This window comes from Etheostoma spectabile, chromosome 8 (assembly GCF_008692095.1).
Source record: "Etheostoma spectabile isolate EspeVRDwgs_2016 chromosome 8, UIUC_Espe_1.0, whole genome shotgun sequence".
In the NCBI taxonomy this organism is placed as follows: Eukaryota; Metazoa; Chordata; class Actinopteri; order Perciformes; family Percidae; genus Etheostoma; species Etheostoma spectabile.
This window is the reverse complement of record NC_045740.1, coordinates 2,170,476-2,194,085: the sequence shown is the minus strand read 5'-3', so window position 1 is coordinate 2,194,085 and position 23,610 is coordinate 2,170,476. Positions and strand designations below refer to the sequence as shown.

The 23,610-nt window shown below is 40.6% G+C and overlaps 1 long non-coding RNA gene across 2 annotated transcripts; it reads right to left on the bottom strand.

Annotated features, from left to right (window-relative positions):
* Positions 1-4,514: 4,514 nt before the first annotated feature.
* Positions 4,515-23,464, bottom strand: LOC116694010 (uncharacterized). Of its 2 annotated transcripts, XR_004333053.1 has the most exons (4): positions 22,482-23,464; positions 21,315-22,368; positions 12,714-12,802; positions 4,515-6,101 (listed from the first exon to the last, which is right to left on the bottom strand). It is a non-coding gene; the product is annotated as an uncharacterized LOC116694010 (long non-coding RNA). The 2 variants fall into 2 exon arrangements; XR_004333052.1 differs by lacking the exon at positions 22,482-23,464 and having other exon boundaries at positions 21,315-22,472.
* Between the last annotated feature and the right edge of the window lie 146 nt (positions 23,465-23,610).

The window sequence follows — 23,610 nt, the reverse complement described above, 5'->3', positions numbered from 1 at the left end:
ACCTAATATACTGTTGGGTACAACACTAGTAACAACAATGTTGTGGAGGACATTAAATCACACTTTATTAGTAAGTAAAAGTATAGTAGTAAAAAGATGAGTACCTCAAAACTGCACTTAAATATTTGAGTAAATGTGCTTAATCATATATTCAACCACTCATAGGCGTAATTTCCGGGGGGGATAGGGGGCGTTACAACCCCCCCTCCCCCCAATAATCAAAACTGCCTTTTCTTTTTTGTTGTTTTTTTGTTGTTTTTTTCAGAGTTTTTGTTGCCTTAATCAAGTATTTTTTGAACAATTTAGATGTTTTTGTCGTTTAAAAAAAAATGTTGCATGCATGTCCGGGACCTCCTCAGATAGTCAAAGATCTTGTGACCACTGCAGTAGAGCTATAGTGTGCCTGCTAACAGAGCATCAGGGAGAAACTGTTTACATTACATACTGTACATGGAATATAAAATCTATTAAGGCAAAATCTGGTTGAAATAGATAAATCTCATCCGCACACCCACACAGATGTCAGCCGCAGTGCACTGAGTTCCTCCACAGACACTGGTGATTTCTCCATGAGAGGAGGACATGGAGAAACACTAGACTCCAAAGCTACGGCTCGTTGCAACAAGACTCAAGAGAGCAAGCAGCAACAGAGTCCGCAGTAATGGGCTACGGTCAAGACATTCTGTCTGGACAACAGCTGGTTTCCCAATTAAGGGGAGACTCAGAATGCTTTCCACATCTAATGACATCTGCCCCATTTGCTTACAACATGTCCGTCCCTGAACGGAGCCTGGCTGTAATAAAGGAGCAAAAAACTTGATGAAGTAATTTAGGGTTATGAAATGGAAGAATTATAGCTTAAGACTTCACTGCTTCACTCTCCGGCTTTGCCTGTTTTTGAAGCCTCAAACAGGCTCAAATCATAACAAATGTGCAAATATGATTATGCCAGTGTTTGTATACTTGTGTGCATTATCCTCTGGTAATAGCACGAATGCATGTTATTATTGTATGACATTCAACCCTACAATTTAGCCAAAATGGGTCAAATAAAACTTGGCCTTGACATTTTATTTTCAATCAAAGTAATCCTTCTTGTTTTCAGTCACATAAAAAGACTGTAGCCTTTTATAGAAAAAGTCTGTCTTTGTTTGAAAAGGGTTAATATGATGACCCATTGACAGTGTGGGTCAATGTTGAGGTTTATTCAGCAGACAGGCTTCTGTTGCCACCTGCTGCCCAGAAATGTGATCATGGGCGCCCGGATGGATGGATCAGTTGGGGGAGTGGGCGCACATATATATAGAGGTTCACTCCTCGAAGCAGTGGGCCTGGGTTTGGCTCCGACCTGCGGCCCTTTGCTGCATGTTATCCTCCCTCTCTCTCCCCTTTAATGTCTCCAGCTGTCCTGTCAGTAAAGGCTTAAAACAATGCTGCAAAAGAGAAATGTGTGGCAGCTTTATAACGCCCTCTATCTGTAGACACTTGTTTCTTTCAATAGGAAAAAAGTAGATGATTAGTCGATTACTCAATGTTTTGATTAAGAAAATTATTCAGCAACCTTTTCGATAAAAACAATGAATTGTGTCATTAAAAAAAAAACAGTCGGTCTGAAATACAAGACTTCACTTCTTGTAATGTCTTAAATTATAATAAATTAAATATATTTGGATTTTGGTTATACAAACAAGACATTTGGTTTTCAGGTAATGTGATGAGCATTTTTCATTATTTTCTGGTATTTCGTAGAACAAACGATCGATTGAGAAAATAATCTGCAGATTTAAACTATAATGCATTGTTTCTGTTTCCCTCATGAGGAATTCTAAGTAATGGCAACAAAACTTTTGGCACGTCCACTCGATACAAGCCTTTTGTGACCGCAGACGGCATTGCTAGTAGCCACGGGGGACACATAGGGTTAAAATAACATGATGGACTCACAGAGCTTTATGGCAATGGCTTGTAATGTAACAGGCGTTCTTTTATATAAAGAATTGTTGTCTGTAGCCCTAGGAGTAAGCAGAATTAACAATAGCACAATTACAATTTAGAGAAAGATAATGATGACACTGCTGTAAGTAAATAAAGTGCAAAGATGCTGTATATAAAGAATGTTGAATTAGCATCCACTAGGTGGCGCTTTTGCCACGTGTATAATGTGCTACACAACTAAAATGACTTGTTCTATAAGTGAGTGAGGTCTGGTAACGGCTGTTACTTAAGTTCTATATATTCAAATGATTTGTTTCTACGTGCAAAAAAATCTAAATATGAATATAGACAAAATAATGCAACAGAGACAAATAATTTAATTTCCTTGCCCTACATTTCAGACTGAATATTAGCTAGATTTTATAATCTTCGTGGCACAGATTAATGTGCCTGAATCCAGCTTTTCTTCATCTCAGACAATGCACTCCGCTCAGTGGCTCACACCAAGCCTTCAATCCTATCCACTTACATTCGATCAATAACACTATTCCATTTATATAGCCATGACATCATAGAAAAGCTGTGCTGTTAGTGTTATTGTCAAATTCCTGGAAACTTTGGATAAAACAACAGCATATTATTGAATTCTGACTCATATGTTTGAGAAAAAGAATATCCCAAGGTGGATGTCAAAGCTTTTTGCAATGTTTCTGATGAAGCTGTGAGGCAGGAGGAGATGAAGGATGGAGTGTGGCCTTTGGAGATGCAACCCCAGAGACAGGATGCACACAGAACCATTGTCTCACCAGGCTTAGTATTCAGCTCACTTTGCTCTATCACCAGGGCCAAGGCTCAAATCAATCCAATATGGTGGCTGGCGCGGGACAGCTATGCAGTGGGTGCAGTCCACATAGAAATAGATCCAACACTGGTATAGACACATAGGGTACAGTTCAGTGGTGAATTTTGTTTTCCCACGCTGCAATGTTACTCCTCTGTGCTGTACTACTCTTGTAATGTATCTGTCAGAGACATTTGGTGAATGCGTTCACGTTTGGTATGACTAATGTGTGTGAAACCACGACATGCAAAGTAAAGCACAAAATATGTGCAAACCCAGGATAAACAATTGTGTACAGTGGACATATTTGTAGTAAAATGTATATTAATAGAAAGTGTACTGTGACAGAAAGTTAATCGCTGGTGATTTGATTGTAAAGTGAAGATACGATAGCGAGGGCTCTCACTGGGAATGACAACCCCCAAGTCTGACCTTGATATGAGATACAGGGCTGCAGTCTCAGACAGTGAGGCATGTCTGATGCCCAAGTTGGCCTGATACCGGCTGGCACTCACATCTATCTATCTCTCTTTGGGTGTATGTGTGTGTGTGTGTGTGTGTGTGTGTATCTATGTGAGCTGCCGGCCAAAGAGTGAGACAGAATACTGTCCCCATCATCGGTTGCCATATGAATCATGCTGTAGCCCAGGAGATGAGATTCTGCCATGGATCGTCTTTCCATCTGCTCTGGTCTGGGCTGCTGGCTGATCCCAGGAAAGGATGAACTTTATCAAGTCAGGGTATTTTAGAGACATTTTCAAAAAATCTCAAACATTCAAAAGACAACGATAAAAATACTTGGTTATGTTCATTACTGGCTGGTAGAATTGATAAACTAGTAGCACCAACTGAAGATTTTTTTCAAAATGTGGTAGTTGATGAGTGGTTTGTTGTTAGGTTCTGGCTTTCACCAGAAAAGAGCAAGCACTCCTTCAATCTACACAGTATGTAAACTTCATTACAGAAATGACAATACTTTAGAAACCTATAGGCACCAATTAGTAGTTTCACTGCAGATTGCGTGAAAGTCTGAAACATTTAAATTGACACATAGAACAGAAATAAAAGCCAAAGACAACATTTAAGAATGATATTTTCTTTATTCATTTGAAACACACAGTTTGAATATGCAAAACAAAGACAAATCCCATAGTAAACAGACTTTACCTGCTGGTCCTCTCTGCTATGATTGGCAGTTGCGCCTATGTTCCAGGTAAGACGTGGACAAGGAGCAGGTTGTGAACAAGATGCCCCTTATTGTCTGTATGATGACGTATTGCTGCCCTTCAGGGAAGGCAGTAGGTTGTATAGTTATCTCCTGATTGGGCAAAATCACTGCCCTAAAACCACACAACCTACTACCTCATCCCGTTTGAACATCAGAAGGATTGGCAAGCTTGGGTGTAACTTGTACTGGAGAGCATTAAGGTGGAGTGACATACAAACACTGTACATTTTCTTGTTAAACATCCCATACATTTTTTACATTTTAAAGATCAACACAATTGTCATCTAACACAACTAACAATGACAGACGATGACTAAGTCAAGTTTTAATTTCTAAAACACTAACATTACATGCAGTCAGAACAGTTTGAGGATAGCCAGAAAGCTTTAACAAAATCCTAAAATCCTGAGATGATCATAAAAGACAATAAAAAAGACATAAAAGAGACAACTTGATGAGAGCAGGTTTGTGTGGAAATTAACACAACATACAGTGAATAAGACATTCTTGTTGCCATTTTTTATTGATCATAAAGTCTTAAAGTACAACCATGTAAATCAGGAGAAAACAACGTAAAGCAACTACAATCCTAAATAACCTACCACTATCAAATGCTGTAAATTATGTTCTTAGCACTCAGTGAGTAAACATGCACTTTGCAGTGTTGATCCCGATCCAAAGGCTCCAACAACGGCATCTGATGACATTACAGCCACTTCAGGAAAGACAGTAAGTTGTATAGTTATCTGACAGGAAGGGTATGACCCTAAAACTATACAACCTACTACCTCACCCCAAAGGACAGTCTTTAATAACTAAATCATTCCAGGTCCCCGTTCATGCAGGTAATCCGCTTTGACACACCTCGATGAATGCAAAACAGCGGTTATGACTCACTGACACTCACAAATACACACGCCACTCTCCTCTGGGACAGCTCACCAGTGTGACTGGAGTCTGTGTTCAGAACACAATGTGATGACCGGGTCACCCAGTTCATGGCTCAAGCTCAGGGGGAATTCAAATGAACCAACAAGGTGGCTATGTCCCAAACAAATTGTAAGGCCTAGATATTTTCATACTGTATTTTCATAATGTGACCAGCAAGTGACTTAAAAAATCCAATGGCATGAAAATGTCACTTTATGAGGTTTTTTAACATTAATATGAGTTCCCCCAGCCTGCCTATGGTCCCCCAGTGGCTGGAGATGGCGATAGGTGTAAACCGAGCCCTGGATATCCTGCTCTACCTTTGAGAAAATGAAAGCTCAAATGGGCCAATCTGGCATCTTGCCCCTTATGAGGTTATAAGGGGCAAGGTTACCACCCATTTCTGTGCTTTGCCCACCCACAGAATTTGGCCCACCCTTGAGAGAGAGACATCATGGCTTTCAAATGAGCAAAGTGGCGGTTGGTCAAGGCCACACCCCCAGCCTCCAACTTGCCCCCCCTCTATCCTCCTCAAAAGATACAGACACAGAAATGGCACATACTAAGGAAAGCTCATTGTGGGACTGGCTCTAGTGGCTGTAATTCAGCACCAAGGCAGAATTTTGGGAAAGAGACTTCAGATACAGTATTAGGGGACCACTAAGGTTTATATAAAAGCATCTAAAAAGCACCATGTCATGGGACCTTTAATAAGGATTTAACGGGAAATTGTTAAACCTCATAACTATTAAAATGTTCCTTTCATTAAATATTGTCCATTTTAAAATAAGCTGACCATATTTTCGGGAATGAAAAATCCCTTTTTGGTTGAACTACATGTGACGTGAGGTTGCAAGTAGATACAATACATTGTAAAAAAGTAAATATATGTATTATAATCGTATCCCTTCTTTCTCAGCACGGTTTGTGTGCTTCAGAAAGGAGAGTGTTAACAAAAGTGACCAGTGTTGACAGTGGGCAAGCTTAAGCTGGCACATATCCCGGCCCACATGTGCAGAGCAGAAGGCCGCAGCTGCTGCCGCTGTTAATGTTTCTCACCTGCTCTGTAACACGCAGCGAAGGGGGGGACGAAACCTCCTTCGCGGTTTCAGCAGCATGTCAGGTAGCCTTCGTCTGAAAATCCCCGAGAGGGAAGATCTGTTACTTCTGCAACAAAGAACATGGTGATATACTTCAACACAATGACTTTTAGATTTGTTTTCTGTGAGATCAATCGCAAAACACCCCCAGAGTCTGACAGTCCTTACAACAGTGTTTTTGACTCTCGGGTGAAAACATATCGTCTGAGTTTGCTAGCAATTTGTATATGTGGTTATGTGGGTTTATAATATGCTCGTATGGAATTCTGTGTAGCTCATACTTTTGTGAGAAAAAAAACAAACCATCCTGCATGTTTACCTAATGCACAATCTGCTGAAAGAAAGCCATATCAGGTAATATTGTAATATTAGTCAGCACATACCTCAACAGTAACATTATTCTGTCTGTGAAGGCACAAATATACAGCAGAGCATAATACAGAATGGCATGTCTTGGGCTGAGAGGCCTTGTGTCTGCTCAGTAGTGAGTCTGAGGCCCTTTGCATTATTCAACACTGCTGTACTTACACCATAGCATTGGATGAGTGGATTGTAAGTATGCGCAAGCACACACCCTTAAAGATTAACAGACACACACACACACACACAAGGAGCACAAAGACACTTTGCGGACAGAAGGAAAGATACAGGATGGCAACCTGCAGTAAGCACACACATAATTGTAAACATGCAGTAATGACTGACAGAAATGAACAAAATGGAAACAAGGACGTAATGTACTTATAGTATATTTAATATAAAACTAACACATTTATTTTAATCTAGTTAAGCTAAATGTTCAATGAGAAACCAAAATACAATTTACTGTTTACACTGTGAAATTGAAAAAGGCTGGAAGCATTTTTTTTCTGTTACTGTTTTAAAAGGAGCTCTAGGTAAGATCCAGGACTTAGCCAAAAAATTTGAACATCGACAACTTCTCAGTCCCTCCCCTATTTCTGCTAAAGCCCAAAACTGTCCAAATCTCCTTAGCCCCTCCCCGCACAAGGAAGAATGAATGTGTGTGCATGAGCAATGATTGACACACAGTTAGACACCCCTTGGCCCTGATTGGTGCATCTGAACAGGGAGCTGTGGATTTTTGCAAATCACATTACGGACTGTAGGTGGTGCCAGAGGAGCCAGATTTTTTAAATTACCTGCTTCATGTAGCTCTACTCGAACATAGGGTTATTATTTAGCAAATATGACAGAAAGTTTGTTTTATAAGTCTTACCTACTGCACCTTTAAGTGTTTCAACAGTCACTACAAAACGGTCTGCTCTGCCTAAAGCATTTCACCATTTTTATCGCAGTGTATTCTCATTGTGCAGTCCTGCAAACCGCTCAGCAATGTGGGGTCCAGACTTCATAAGGTAAGGTCAAGGCACACTGTCCTCTCAGTCTGCTGACTGGACATACTTCAATCTAATATAGTAGATGGCTCTGGGGTCCTGACAAACAGAGTGCATGTCCAGGAAAGCTATTGCTTTCAAGTGATGCCAGTTGCCATCATATAGTGACAGGGACTCATACAAACACGCACACAAGGACATAGTTTCGAATACAGGCACATGTACACACACATTCACACACAAACTTGGAAAAATACCCTTTAGAGGGAAAAGGCAAAACATGATATTCATTCACCTCATCACAATTTTACACAGCGTACACAGCAAAGGCACACACTGCTTAAAAAGCCACATTAATTCAATCAAAATTCAGTCTAAGTGCTACAGTGCCTTTCAATCAATACTGAGGCTGAGTTTCTCTGCAGTGATAGTAAGATGGAGTGCTGTAACCTTGTAAACTGATCTTTGGGGTTTTGCTGGTTTGTGGTCAGTCAGTGCGGCGAGTAATTCGGAAAAATAAGCTAGACTTTTACACATTATGCAGCCCCAATTGTCATTATTTTCTATCATTGATCCAGTCATTTGTTAAGTGTATGTGGTCCCACTAGTACAGGTTCTAGATTTTGTACCTGTGTTTTAGGGTGTGGGGTTTTTATGCATTTAACATTTTCTTAATTTAATCTTTATTTGACCATAGATCAGAATTTCTCTTTTGTGAGAGAGTCCTGGTCAAAATGGCACCACAGTATACATTTCGCAAATAATGTCATCGTGCAAATCCACTGCCATTCTAGGCCAGTGTAGGACCCATAAATAATGCTTTTAGGTTAACATAAATGTGTCTGTACTAGTATTGCAGACAGTTGGCATCAAAATGCTTACTTAGAGTATTGTTCACTTATCCTATCATCAAACTTTTTAGTTATATCATAACTAGCCACATTTAGACTATTTTCTTATAGCCTGTTTTTTTCTTATTAGACTATTCTATTAGGGGTCTTGGTGAGCCACTTTGTGTGCTTTGTGGCAACAAGGTACTGGTAACATAACCCAGGTTTTATATTGGTACTAGTTTTATATTGGTACTAATACGGAAATAATTTAAATGATATCCAGTATAGAAAGTCTGCTCACTATAGCTTGCCCCAGATTTTTAAGAAATGGCAGCCCGCAAAACTATGAAAGTGCACCATTACCATTACAGAGACAGGAAAGGATGGCAGTTTTATGCGGCGTTGCTATGGCCATCAGCTAAGAATCCCTCCGACAAGAAGATACTATCCTCATACGGGAAACGAAATAGAGAAAAGCACCTGTTCCAAAAGGGAATTGAGCTGAGCCGAACCACGCGGTGAGATGAGACATCAGATGCTTGTGTGCATATGTTTTTCTCTTACATCTGTATACATCTATACATGTGCGCAGGTACAAGTGAAGAGGTGTCTTGGCAGAGACAGGAAGAATCCAGATGGACACGGTGGAGCATTTATAAAGGGAAGCATTGCTTCTGTCCCCCCTTACAGCCCCCTCTGGGTAGCACAGCAGGCATGACCCATCTATTTATACCAGGGCCAGGGGGGAGGCAAGGGGAGGACAGGAGCAGGGGAAAAGGAGAGGCTGCATGGGTAGGTCCTGTTACACATGCCAGGGGGGATGGCTGGGGCAAGCCACAGGGGGATTCTGTTGAAAGTCAGACAGGCTGACCGCCCCGTCACCTCTGCATGAGGCCGATATTGAGCTCTCAAACCCTGTGTGAGTGTATGTGAGGCGTGAAAGAAGAAGGAATTTATGGGTGTATATGAAGGTGTTTGAATGTACAGTATGGTCTTATGGGTCTTTGTATATGGAGCTACAGGTATACATTAGTGCATGCGTACAGTTTGCGTGGTGTTTGTGTGTGCAGATTAACATGTGTATGGACAAATGAGTGATGGAGTGTGCATGTACTCACGCCTACGTGCACAATATGTGTGTCTGCTTGTCAGGCTGTGAGACAAACTGGCCCCAGTGACTTACACCTCTATACACCCCTCCATCCCCCAGCACAGCCATAAACATTCCAGGTGAAGAAGGCTGGATTAGGCAGAGTTAGCTGATCCCAGTGCATCCCCCCCAGCCCCATCTTTAGAGGTAAAAAACTACTCCAATCATTGTAATGACAGGGCACGCAGCAGGGGTCACCCAGACCACTCAGTCCAACCTTGCCAGCTGCTTCTCATCTCTCACACACAGAATACAGTCACATGTACATAGAGAAACATACACACACACATGCCTGCACCTGTGTGCACACATACACATATTTTGATGTTTTCCCACAATGCACTAATAGAAATAACATTCTATTCTATTCTATCTAATATTGTCAATCTTTGATCACGCAAATATTCACAGGCTCAGTCTTTGGAACTCCATGCTAATTGCTAGTTGCTAGTGAAACGGCAAGCTGTTTGCTTAATCAACTGCTTGCTATGTTTAATGATAAGTTACATTGTTTTATATATTTTTTATATTTTATTGTATGCTTTACTTTTTCTTTACCTTTAGGTTATTTTTATTCTGCTCTTATTGTATTGTCATTTTATTAGATTCTGCTTTTATTTTTGCTAGTGTGAAGCACTGTAACCTAGCTCTTCTCTGGCCTGCCTGCAGGGCCCCTTTCAGCTTCGGCAGTGCCCCATCAAGCTGCATCTGTCGCCAGCTATATTTAGAGGGTGGGACAAATACCTTTCTCCCTGGGTATGAACTTCAGCTGACAGAGGGCCAGACTAGGCAGACATGAATCTGTACAGTTTGTTACCTTGAAGAGCTCGTTGCCCCCAGGCTACAGCTGGCAGTAGTCAGACTCACTACAGTGGTTAGCAGTTCGAGCTATAGCTAAGGCTGTAAATACAGCACAGTTAACCACAGTTAGCATTGAAAAGCTTGATTTGGCAGCAGTGCTTAGAGTTCCAGGACAGCTGCCAACATGAAGGAGAATATATAGCAATGTACTCTGATAAAGAGATTTAACACTTCTCACTCTGTAAGTTATAAAAGAATAATGAATGAATGTCTGTGGATTTGAATCCCCCTCAAATAGTCCTACATTTCTGCCTGTAAGCATTTGTATGTGTGGCAGTGCCAGCATGGCAGCCAGTGTGTGATATGTGACCATGTTGCATGGCCATCTGCTCTATATAACCATAAACAAACGCAGGCAGGCCAGCTTCACAGTATCATTTCCAAGCGGTCTGTGCTGGGTAAATGTATTCATGCTTTGGTCTCTGGGTAGATGCTGTAGAGATATGCCCTAGAAACAGACCACGCTTATGCAATAGCATTCATAATTCATTCCACAAACACAATATGGAGGCCACTCTTTCCCAAATGCAAACACATGGCCAGATTAAGGACTGGTGAACCAAAGGGGACAGAGTGCATTTTAAACTGTTAGCAAAGTCATTGACTGTATGTCTCAATGACAGCTTGTTTGTGACAGGCCTAAATAGGCCAAAGCTTACTGCTGAAGGGACCTCAGCTACATCAGTTATATGCCAACAAAGATACACACTGATATAGTAAAACATTTTACAGCATCACTTCAAGCCATAATCAGATAAAGTACACAGATACACACTCATGTGCTGTTTTTTCTGTGTAAGCTGTCAATAAGTTCTGCCCCATTGACAAATGAAGGTTTTCAGTGCATTTATCATATACACATGTTGACGTCTTCTAAATTCCTTAAAAGGAAATCATCAAAAGGTATAAAAGAGGTTGGCACACTGGTCACCTTACCCGTTACTTGTGTGTGCCCGGTTAGGGTGCTTCCATGAGTTAATACTAAGTTGAGTTTAAGCAAGCAAGAAAACATTAAACATCATTTAAAAAAGGCTAATTCCATGAATTTGATTGTAGTGGCTTATAGAATAAGTGTACAACAGATTAATAAAAGAAAAAAATAACTTGGAGTAGGATCAGATACATTAAGTAAATTAATTTTATGGAGGTCAAATGACAAATATTACAAATGGCAAAAACTACTCCTTAAACGACGGTCGTCTTTACACTAATCTTCCACTATGATTCGACATATTGTAAGCTAAAATGCTTGATGATTGTATGTGAGTCTGTAAGTTTAGCAATGGGCTGATCAAAAGAAAAGCAGCTGCAGACACCTACGTACTGAAAGCTCGATATAGTATCTGTGGTATTGGGGTCAGATGAGGGGAGGATTTTAATAACATCTGCACATGTAATCAAATGCCTGGCACATACAAAATTCCAGAGCCGCAGGCAGCTGCCTACTGTAGGTTGTAGGGCGGGGCCTGGGGTTACTCAGTGCATAGGATACAGGCACAGTTAGGGCTGAGGCTACAGCTACAACAGTGTGCTGTGGTTAGGGTGGAGACAGGTACTGCACATAAGCAAAGGTTAAAACTTTACCCATGGCTATATAGCACTAAAGGTGGGCAGGTTGTGTTACTATGGGGGCCATGTTGCTGAGGACTCTGGCTGGTGTCGAGGACTGACAGAGGCTGGAAGGGAGTCATGCAGCTGTGGGCCTTGCCAGAACATTTGCCCTAATAGAAAACAAGTTTTTTTGAGAAAAATAGCTGGGAAGGGTCCAAAGGGGAGGCTGCTTATTTGTATGCAGTCAGTCGGCAACAATTAAAAAGATCAGAAAAATACACATTAAGTGTACTATCATTGTATCATTGTACACTGGAGCACCTCTTTTCTCCAATTCCCACCACTCCTGTGTTAATTTTAATTTGCTCCTCAACCCAGCATCCAGTGTGTCCCCCGATTTCCCCCCACTTTACTCTGTCCCTCTCATCCTGCTACCTGACTACTTTGGCAGTGATTCACAAAATGGCGGTGGGGAGTGGAGAGCTGGAAGGCAGAGACTGGAAGCCATGTTCTTACAGACCAGGCCCCAGCACAAGAAGAGTCAAGACCCCCTATGCTTAGTGGGCAGTTAAGATTACACCCCGAGTGTTTTCTGTGCATGTGCACTTAAGATTATGTTTTTTTTTTTTTTTTTTTAAATCTACTGCACTAACAAGCCATTGGGACCACTTGGCCTTTCAAATGGGATAAAGGCACAACATACAGCCATTATGATTTAATCTAATGCAGGCTCACATTAAAATGAGTTGCAGGAAGAGAAAGAAAATAGATGTTGACAGAGCAGCTTACGCCATGCATATTGCAATCGAAATTTATGAAGCATAATTACAGCCTTTATCTCGTTAAATGAAATGCAAGACAATAGAACCACATTACAATGCATCATTAAATAAAAACATATTCAATTTACAATACATTATGGTACTTACAATGCTGCTTCGATCGCCAGTCTGTCTGTCCATGATTTCACTTTTTGGCCAAATTGTTTGTGGGCAGAAGTCAAAACCCGTCTTACTGCCTACAACAGTGAGATAGATAGAGAAAGAAAGACAAAGTGAGTGTAGAGAATTGTACAGTCAAAGAGAAAGATAATTTACAGCAATAGAAACAGAGAGGAAGAGAAAACAATAGAGAGAAGCAGAGAGAGTGATGAGTTGGACAGCCAGCAGCAGCAGCAGCAGCAGCAGAGGGCTGTAGGGCTTCTCTCTGTAGCCTGTTTACTAATAAGTTCGCCCCACGGTCTTGCCTGGCCAAGGAAACTCATTAGTGGAACATGTAACACACCGCACCCACTCTGCTGGCCTGTACACCGGCCAACTCTCACTGCCGCATGCTCACCCAACACCAACACACAAGCTCCATGGCCTTGGATACATGTATACGTGCACACACTTTGGCATGATGTATTACTGAAAGCCTACAGTGCCAAATGCCTTGTACTTGTAAGCATAATAAGCGATTTTCTGTACATGCAACATTATGTTCATGTTCACACATGACGGCATGTACAGACTGCGTTAAATTTACAAGGCAGCTTTTGACATGTGCCTGTGTTATCCTGTTCATACGTAGGCGTTTGATGTCAGGGCCAATGTGTGGAGGTGAAAGGGGACTTAGGAAAACTAAGTTATTTAGTTATTTAGTTCAATAGTCAAATCTCAGATTGCAGAAAAATAAAGAGGGCGATGGAGATGTGAGGGCTGTCCTCTAGCGGACCAAGGAGGACACTGCCAATAAAAGGCCTACACAAAGTTTGGTGGTGGCTGCTGAAGGGTGATAATTTTGTACAACGACGCTAATTGCAGTGAGGGACATGGCCTTGCCGGGGAAGGGTCTTTTATATATTGTTTCTAACGTTTGTAATTACAGTGCAGTGCTTTGGACTGCTGCCAGCACATGTTTATGGGCTCATGAGTAACCCAACTCCTCCAGCCCGTGGAGGGAGATTCATGCCTGAGCTGTGCACTCTATGCACTCACTGCACTCTGTGTGTGTTGTTTGTGTGTATGCATCTTGATGACTCATGAAGCCTGGGCGAGTATGTACAGAGGGCATAGTCTACAGTATATTGGCCTATACCACATGGATGGCTGCAAGTGTTACAAGAGACCAGAATATACTGAATATATTTTTGTTAAACTGATCTATATTGCAAAACATTTTCTGTTTTAAACTGTTTTAAAGTACTCTGTTTGACAGTGTGACTTGTGTAGTCTTTGAATCTAAACCCAGAAGTTTTTGGTTACTCTACCATTGCATAGTAGTGTAAACAAGGAAACCTCTCTATGTATAAATTACTAGAGTAGCTAGCTGTATTATACAATACAAGTCAGTACAACAGTTGTAGAAATTGCAGTCAAATCAGTAACGGATGTAGGTAATGGCAGATCAAAGCACATAGTGTTTTTCAATGTTAATGTTTCTGTAGAAAAATTAGTAACACACCAGATTCAGTAACATACCATATTTGACAGCCAGATTAGAACTGGCTGTCAAATGTGCTCTTAAAGACGGGACTGGCACTAATCAGTTTGACTTCTTTATTTCAAAGTTATACTCACTCTACAATCAGTCAACCAGGAACGCCAGATTGCTTAGAGAAGCAGCGGCCAAGCTTGGCATGGAAATACTGAAAATAGGTCAAATCTTCACCATCAGATGGGTGAAGCAGCTTTGAAACAGTGAAAGCAGTATGGAAAGATTCCCCCTGCACTAGCACTCCATTTCGAAACAGACAGTGAGGACACATCACGCATTGATCTTGAGAGCCAATAATACAAGGGACTTCTGAAGCACCTGGCTAACTCAGGATTTGTGGAAGATTTCATTAAAGACATCCTGTGTGAACTCCAGAGCCTGTCTGTCAAGCTGCAGAAAAGTGAAATGTCACTCGTGGATTCAAATCTCGCTATCCGACAAACTATCAATGTTTTGATGGCCATGAAGATGACTGGTGGGGGGAAATCAACCAAGAAGGCTGAACTGTCTGTCTCAGCTGGCCTTTTTAAGGGTGTAGAGTTGACTAACAGCAGGGCGTAAATAAACCGATCTTGGTTTCATGAATTTGTGATTACGTCTCTAAACCATTACCAGAGTCAAATTTGATGCTCAAAGCTCTTGACATGCGTTTTTGGCCAGGTGAGCAGGAGGACCAGAGGAACCAGAAGTACAAAGCCTCGCAAAAGCGCTTAGAGAACCAACCAAGGAGGCCCTGGAGGCCCTTTCGAGACTGGAAACTATAGGGCACTGCACCGGGGAAAACATTGTAAAGACTGTGCATAGCAAGTCACACGTCTCTCCCCACATCAGCTGAGTGCCAATTAGGCTTTTCCACAGTTAATAAGAGACAGCCTGTTTGTGGACCTCAATGGACGTCCTCTGGACGAATTCGACACGGAAGCCCAGAAGCTAGATTAAAGCAGGACATTGCCTCTCTTCTTCCTTGAAATCAGGACGGCAATCACAAGAAGTCGAGTTGGTCTATCCTAACTTATGGTATAGAGGCTGTTTTTCTATCTTTGCAGTGACTGAATTGTGATGATAGAACTGAATGTTGTGCGTAAGATGTGTTGGCCTTGTGGTTGCTTGTGATCTCAGTGAAGCTGCCTAGCTTTGGAGTTTGAGAAGTTGTAGTGATTGTATGTGCATGTGTGTGTGTGTGTGTATGTATGTGTGTGTGTGTGTGTGTGTGTGTGTGTGTGTGTGTGAAAGGGAGAGGGAGAGGGAGAGAGTGAGCACCTGTCGTGTTGATGTTTGGCTTGTTGTAGGCTGTCTGTCAGCATCCACTGTGGTGCTTTTTTATATTTGAGAGATGGCCTGTTTGCAAATTTGCTTTGTGTATGTGTTCAATGATGTATCTGTCTGATCATATTTGCTGTATATGGATGGGTAAATAATGTCACACGATTGGTCATACTGCAGACTCTCATTTGCAAGTGCACTGATTGCGTGCCGGTCTCCAATAGGCTATACCTGGTATTTATTCCGTTGATTGCTAAGTGCGCCTGATTGGTGCCACTTATTGTCATGTCTGCAATGCACAACTTTGCCTCTCCTTGTTATAAAACAATGTACATCCAAACAACTTTAGCCAATACAACCTCCTATGTCAGTGTTGCTTTATGAATGCTATAGCATATTGGATTTTAAAAAAAAGTGTGTGCGTGTGTGTTGCCATGTAGATTGTCTAGACTTGCATCCATTAAATATTTTAACGTTATAGGCCTACTGCAAATTGAGAAAATTTAGATCGGTATTGCCCAACAATTGGGGACATGTAGACCCCCCCACCCCGAATATTGACGGGTATTTTGCACACTGGCGCTGATGAACAATAAGAAAGTGATGATATGGAAGTGGGGTGAGGGAAGGGATTTACAGAAGAGGCCTTTCAACACTTCCAGCTCTACTTTCAAGTGAAACAATTTAGCTGATTCTGCAGTTTTGCTCTGACTAAATTGCCTTGCTGAGGCCAAAAGCTGAAGAAATATATGAGCATTGGAAAAGAAAAGTTCAGCGTTATCTGGAATATCGCTTTGCCTGGCAGGTACATAAAACAAGTATCTATTCCGACAATGTGTACTGAGAGACACTCACACGTGATGCTGTAAACTTGAGTCTCTAACACACATCTTGAATACATTTAGTGGTCAGAGGCAGAGAAAAGTGTGTTTTCTTTAAATTATTCTAAATATTAGCCTGTTTGGGTGAAAGCCAGTCAAACTTCTGACAAATTCCCTTGATGAAGTAATTCAAATACTATAGGAGTCTGGTAGTACAACAATTGAAAGAAAATTGGGCTTTGGTATATAAACTCAGGAAAAAACACCTTGGGCCCATCATGTAAAAGGTGAAAGTTGCACAGGTCTCATTTCAGAACGTCTGGAGGAATGGGGCTACAAGGGAAGAAAATCTACATCATCTGTCACCCCCCAAAGTGTTCCCCCGGTCCAGTATTATGTCATTATGACTGTTCTCACCATCTCTGTGGAGTTGCTGTGGTTTTGTGGATAAATTACATGTGACCCAGTTGACATCCTGATTAACACAGGGAGAATAAAATGGCCTCCAACTCTCAGTAGTCGACGGGGTAATGGACTAATGGCTTCCATGTATAGGGAGAGAAGCAAGAAAAAGCAGGTTTCGAGACTTTTGTGTGTATGTGCACAAATATAAGATGTGTGTGAGTGCTCTTGTGCAATTATTTTGGAACTCGCATACACAACAGTAACCCCCAAAAACGTGCAGTATGTGTGTGTGTGTGTATGTCAGAGTGTGTGTGTGTGTGTGTGTGTGTGTATATCGGGGTCTCGGGGCTCTTTGTCCAGCCTTTCTCTTCTCTTTTCAGGCTTGGCCTACTTCCTACTGTACTGTAATGCTTATTCTGTATGAGTGTGATTGACACAAGCACTGTAAAATGTAAGCAATTGTCTCACAGTTTTTTTGCAGAATGCACTTGTGTGACCTTCTGAAGTGCTATGCCGCCAAAGTGGGAAATTTAAATCCAGCTCCGTTTCCACAAGCAGAGACCTGCTCGTGCTGACCCGCTGCATAGTGCACCACTGCTTATGCCAGTAAGAATACTGGAACCTAAATCTGAGGTGAGACTGCAAAGTTGTCATATACCCTATATAAACATATTTCCAACATTATATAATTTCAGATTTTATTTCCGACATCCTTCATGTTATGGATAAGAAAATGCAGGGAGTATCCATTTACTTGAAATTAAAAAAATGAAGAATTGGAAAATGTGACTGCTTTTGCTGCAGCAAGCAAATTCCACAATAAACGTCTACATTTCTGGCCATGTGGTTTATGTAGCAATAATTTGACTTGAAAATATTTCTACTGCAAGTTCCATAACACCAAAAAAAAAATCTAATCTCAAATGAATACATATTGTATTATTGTTGATTACATTTAGATTAAAAAAATGACAATGAATTGGAGAAAACATAGAAAATCACATTACGGGAGTAACCTGTATGCATGTTAAGTACAAGCAACCCAGGCAGTACTATACTATGTCAATCAAATCCCTAACCCTGCCAGTCCTCCAGAGAGCTCAGACATACAATATAACTTTCATTATGCTGGGCTTCTCAGCTTTATTGTACTTAAAACTGCACACTGAAGGAGAAATAAAAGAGGCTTCATAATTATGGCAGAAACATATATTTACAGTAAGTGCTCACTTGGCCCCCATTCACTACTCCAATCTGGATTTCATATTAGCCAGGAGGAAATTGGATGGAATTCACAACATCACAGCAAGCTCATAAATGAAACAAAATCACATAATCTTAAATTCCAATTTATCCACTTAACAAATGAAGCAATGCATTGGTGGCTTATTGCTGTGTTGTTCTGGTGAGTGATTCATTTTCACTGTGTTGCATTCAAATGAATACACTGAGCACTGGCACATGATCTAAACCACATACTCAACACTTCAAAAGTATCTGGCAGAAATAGTCCGATCTAGAAACATACCGTCTTCACAGTGCTGCTGCACAACACACGACCATTAAAATCTACTACAGGAAACATCTTGTTCAAAAACAATGTTTCATTCTTATTTAGATTACACAAATAAACAATAATAATACACCCTTGAATTTTATTATTTTCATCTGTTATTTCCTCGTGTTAATGTTGAATGAAATATGATTTTTAATATTTGGTATGCTTAACTCAGACAGGCTGGCAGTTTGCGACTCTTTTTTTCTTATCGACGTCGCTATATTTTTTGAGCTTATAACATTATTGAGAATAACAAATATACATTATCTGGAGCCATTGCATAGGAATTAAATAACTTAAGTAAAGATGCCTTGACATAATTGTTTTCTACACTAGTGTAAGGGCACAACTAGATTAGTATTAGGAAAAACTAATTGACGAGAATATTTTTAAATAAATAAATTCATGAAAAAAGTTTCCGATTACCCTTTAGAAGTCAAAGAATAATAATGAGACACTTGATATATTTTTGGTTATTATATCAAAGATGAAAAAAACAGTATTGCAATAATCTCATTATTATAAAAAAATGTGATACAGCAAAAAAGAAGACACACACACACACACACCTACACACACACCTACACACACACACACACACACACACACACACACACACACACACACACACACACACACACACACACACAATCATATTTTCTCTGGGGTATATTTTCTTCTATTTATAAATGCTTTTTAATTTAAAAAAGGTATTTTTATCTGCAAGTTTTTCCTCTTTTTAACTTTATGACAGAACTTATAAAATTGTTAGAGTTTATTCTTTAAAGAAAAAATAAGGGAGTACATTATTTTTCAACATTTAATCTTTTTCTCCCTAAATAAAACATCATATTTTCATGTGAAACTCACAAGAGGTATAAATCAAATCAGGTCAACCATGAACGAGAAATAATTTAAGTGTTTTTTAAAAGCATGAATTACTTTATATAGTAGCATTTACTTAGAAGTTTGGTGAGCACTGTAGAAATACAATTCTACACAATGTATAATTCATTTTTACAGTGCTCGCTGACCTTTTTTGGTCCATTCCTATAAGCATTAAAACGTTATGAGTTTTTTTTTTCCTGAGTCTTTACAAAAAACGTGCAATACTTAGCTGTAACTAGTACTATAATGAAACAAATGTTGATAAAAATTATACAATTTAAAAAAAAATCCATAATTTCGCATTCAAGTACAAAGCCAAAGTCAAGTTCAAGTTTGAGAAATTGTTGTTCTAGCTGTGGCCTGCAGTTTCCTTTAGCTCCACTTTTGCAGTATATTCATGGAACACTGGTACTCGTGTATTTAAAGTATATATCAAAAAATAGTTTGAAAATGTATTAAATATATATATTCTATATATAATATATTTGTAAATCAATTACAAATGCACTTTTGACTGTTCAGGTTAAATAGAATTGAACACATCAAAAGTGCAAAAACAGTCAATATAAAAAATATGTTACTACTATTGTTAGAAAGTATGTAATTTCTGACATCCTGTACAATGAAATGATTAGATTATACATACAAACATGTATGATTGTGTAGTTATATTTGCATATGTGTGTATGTGTGTGTGTGTGTCTCATTATTGGCTTTGCTGTATTTGCTATGTCGCTGCAGTAAAGCTGAAGTTTGCTTCAGTGCACAGAATGTCTAATTGTGGACTGTACAAGGCTGTTGAATTGGTCAGGTATACTTTTACACATTGGGAAAATACTGCAAACCCTAACCACCCTGCAATCTGCCTCTCAACATGCATCCTTCCCCTGGACTCCTGCAATCCACTGCCAAAAAGGCCTTAGGGGTGGAGTAGTGTGATACTCAGCCAGCCAAAACCATGTGTCCACTGCTAGTTAAGCAGACCTAATATCCATATGAATGAACGTAATCAACTATGTATGGAAAGCTGAACCTGAATCACCTAAAAGCTTTGAGTAACATCGCGTCTGCTGTGTCTTTTAAAAAGTCCCCTATTATTTAAACCCTGATAAGCAGATGGACATCTAAGCAGCCCATAACACTAAAAATGTAAGACCTTTTTGAATGAACTGCTAACATCTCAAGTAAAAAAAAAATAATTCAAAAACAGTTATCATTTTAGTATTTGTTCCCCTTAAAGGTAATACAACAGTGTACTGTATTGAATATACCTTGGGATTGGAAATTGCCATTGTCTCATTCACTTATACAACCTGAATTTTTTCATTAATTTGATAAAGTTAACTACCAAGTATCTGACAAAGAGCCAAAGTAAATGATCGTTTTGTCCAAAATAACTTATCTAAAGTCAAGCGCATCATTGTACAATTGTTTTGAGGAATTGTTTTACGATTTCATATACAGGTAAAATTCTCATTTAGGAATGTTTTTTCTTTAAATGAAAACAATGCACTTTTTTCATGCATCAATATAGTTACTATAGCATTTTGAGAGAAGTCTTTGCACACCCCTTGCCACAAAAAATCAGGTATTGATGCGATCAACATTGCAACCAAGTGTGTGTAGACAAATACCTTACAAATAGCAATAGACTATTTTCTATTAATTCTCTATTCTGTCTTCTCTCTTTTCTTAAAAAAAAATCGAAACTTGGCAAATACTATGCGCACAACTTTGAATTCAAAGAAATGCTAAGGATTCTTATTGAAATTTATTTTCCAGTCAAGCTTTTGAGAACTGATCAAAACGATCAGAACACCACATACTTCTCTTCATACACTACATACTAAGCCCGGACCACATCACTCGTATGAAATACCTCCACAAACGTGGCCTTCCGCTCTTCCATTGATTACCACGGAGCAGGATTATCGTGGCAGCAATCAAAGTGCTATTAATGACTATGTGCTTTTGTTTTTGCATTCCTTAATAATAGTAATAGGTTTTGTGGACGCTGGGAAAAGCCTGTTAAACATTGAAAGCCTAAGATGTAAACACACAGCTAAACTTCCATCGAAACACGCAAGCATATAAATAATAAAACAGATATTACTCACCAATTTTCAAATGTCGGTCAGGATGGGAAACTCGGCATGTTCTTCCCACTTTGATCCACATCTCTGTCAAGAAGAGGAGAAAGCCATGAGCCCTCGTTTGGTGGTTGTTGCTAGACCATGGGATTTCCCTCAGCCTGTCCCTTCCACAGCCGTGCCTCAGCCCCAGCTCAAGCCTGAACCCCAGCCTTAATCTCAGCTCCAGCCTCACTCCCTCTTCCAGCCACACTGTGAGCCACAAGCTCTGGGCTGCACGGGCTGGGTCCAGGCCTGCTGAGGCCTGAAACAATAGGAGGCCATGAGGCTGTCTGTAAGACTCGAGCTAAGCCCGTCTGCTAGTTAGCAAGTCTTTGAATGAGGAATGTTAGCAAACAGACAAACAGCATGTCTGATGCATGCAAATAGCACAACCAGTCCAGTCACAGCCTTGACTGGGCACATGATGAATAATTCAGCAGTCTATATGCTACTCTCCCACATTACTCCCTCCCTCTTCCCAAATGAAATGCCTTCACTAGAATAAGTGTGGCAAAGTATTCAAACCTCTGCTATACAAAAAAAAATCAGTTTTAATACTTCATACAAACATGCAATAATAGCAAAGAGGCCATGTAGAGACACAATTTCCAAGGCTACTTCTGTCATTTTGCTGCAACAATATGATAATATTTCGCAATAAAAAAATTTTTTCCCCTTATTGCCTTTTAATGTCTTTTGTTTGTAGTTGGCACCTGTCCCAGAAAAGGCTCCGGCTCAGCACACCACTCATTCTCCTGTTAGGAGAGCAAGTCGGTGTGAAAGAGAGAGAACAAGGGGGAGTGAGAGACAGAGAGAGAGAGGACATGGGAAGGAAATGGAAAGAGAGACAGGAGAAAAGACATAGAAGATGCAGTACTTCACGCCAGTCACCGAAGAAGGCTCAGATACATGTCAAATTCTCTGCTTGTCATCCATAGTGGTCATCCAGACCATGAGCCAACCCCAAGCAAGTTACCCGTCAGAAATGGCGCCCCAACACTCCAGGTGGAACAAGGCCCATCACATGGCGAAACACCACCTTGACGAATTCCCAACCAAAAAGAAAGAATCTATATACAGTACATACTACTAGAAACCCAACAGCAGTGAAAAAATAGGAAGATGCAGTGCATTTAAAAAAAAAAAAAAGACCAAAGAGCGGAAAAAACTGCGCCCAAATCCAAAGTGATGCAAAAATATATGCGGCAAAAGTGAGAAAAAGCCCCTAAAAAGCAACTTGTTGCCAGGTTTTGCAGAGCTGCTGTGCAGCTAGTTGGAGGCAGAGGGTTAAAATCCAGCTAGTAGTGAGTGAAAAAAGCTCCGTCTATGGAAGGGCGGGCTGTGGGGAGGCCCTGACTGTAGAAATAGCAGCAGACCTTTTTTCTTTTTTTCCCCCCCTCGCAGAGCTTTAGTCTCCCCCTTGCGTGTGGCTGGAGCAGAAAGAGGGGAGCAAGCGAAACAGAGAGAGAAAAATCAGAGAGAGAGAGAGAGAGAGGGTAAGAGAGGAGGAGACAGCGAGCGCACAGTGAAGGGGAGAAATGCTCTGCTGATGATGAAATAGGAGGTGCGGCGGAGCGCGCGAACGAGTCACTTTTTCATCACATGTCCAACACGGCAAGGAACTGTATTTGCACCGGAGACGGGGGAGAAGGAGGGAGGGAGGGAGGGAGGGAGGGAGGGAGCATAAGATGGGTGGGAGACGGAGCCACAGAAGGAAAGAGAGAGAGAGGGAGAGTGGGAGGGTGGAAAGCACTAAATGTGGGAGGGGTGGAGGAGGAATAATGACACAGAAATCCACTCCTCCAGCAGTGCGCAGACGCAGTCCACACACTTAAACGCCATACTGGGATACACTATACAGTACCTCTGCTACTATATGAACTTGTAAAAAAGAGGAAAAAGGGAATGCACAGTCATTCAGAATGGACTGCCCTGCTGAAGGATCCTTGAAATATACAACACTTTTGAGAGCTGGTTTAATTATTACTGTAGTGAGGCTCTTGCTGCTGGAACAGCCTTGGAAGCACACTCTGAAAGGAGCACACACTCAGAGAGTGTATTAACTCTTTAGCATGCCACAATGACTGGCGTGAATGCACAGAATAGACCAGACGCACAGGAACACACACACACACACACACACACACACACACACACACACACACACACACACACACACACACACACACACACACACACACACACACACACACACACAGGAAAAAGATAAGCTTCAACAGTGTTTATTTCAGTGACATGTGGCAAAGAACGCAGGGCTAGG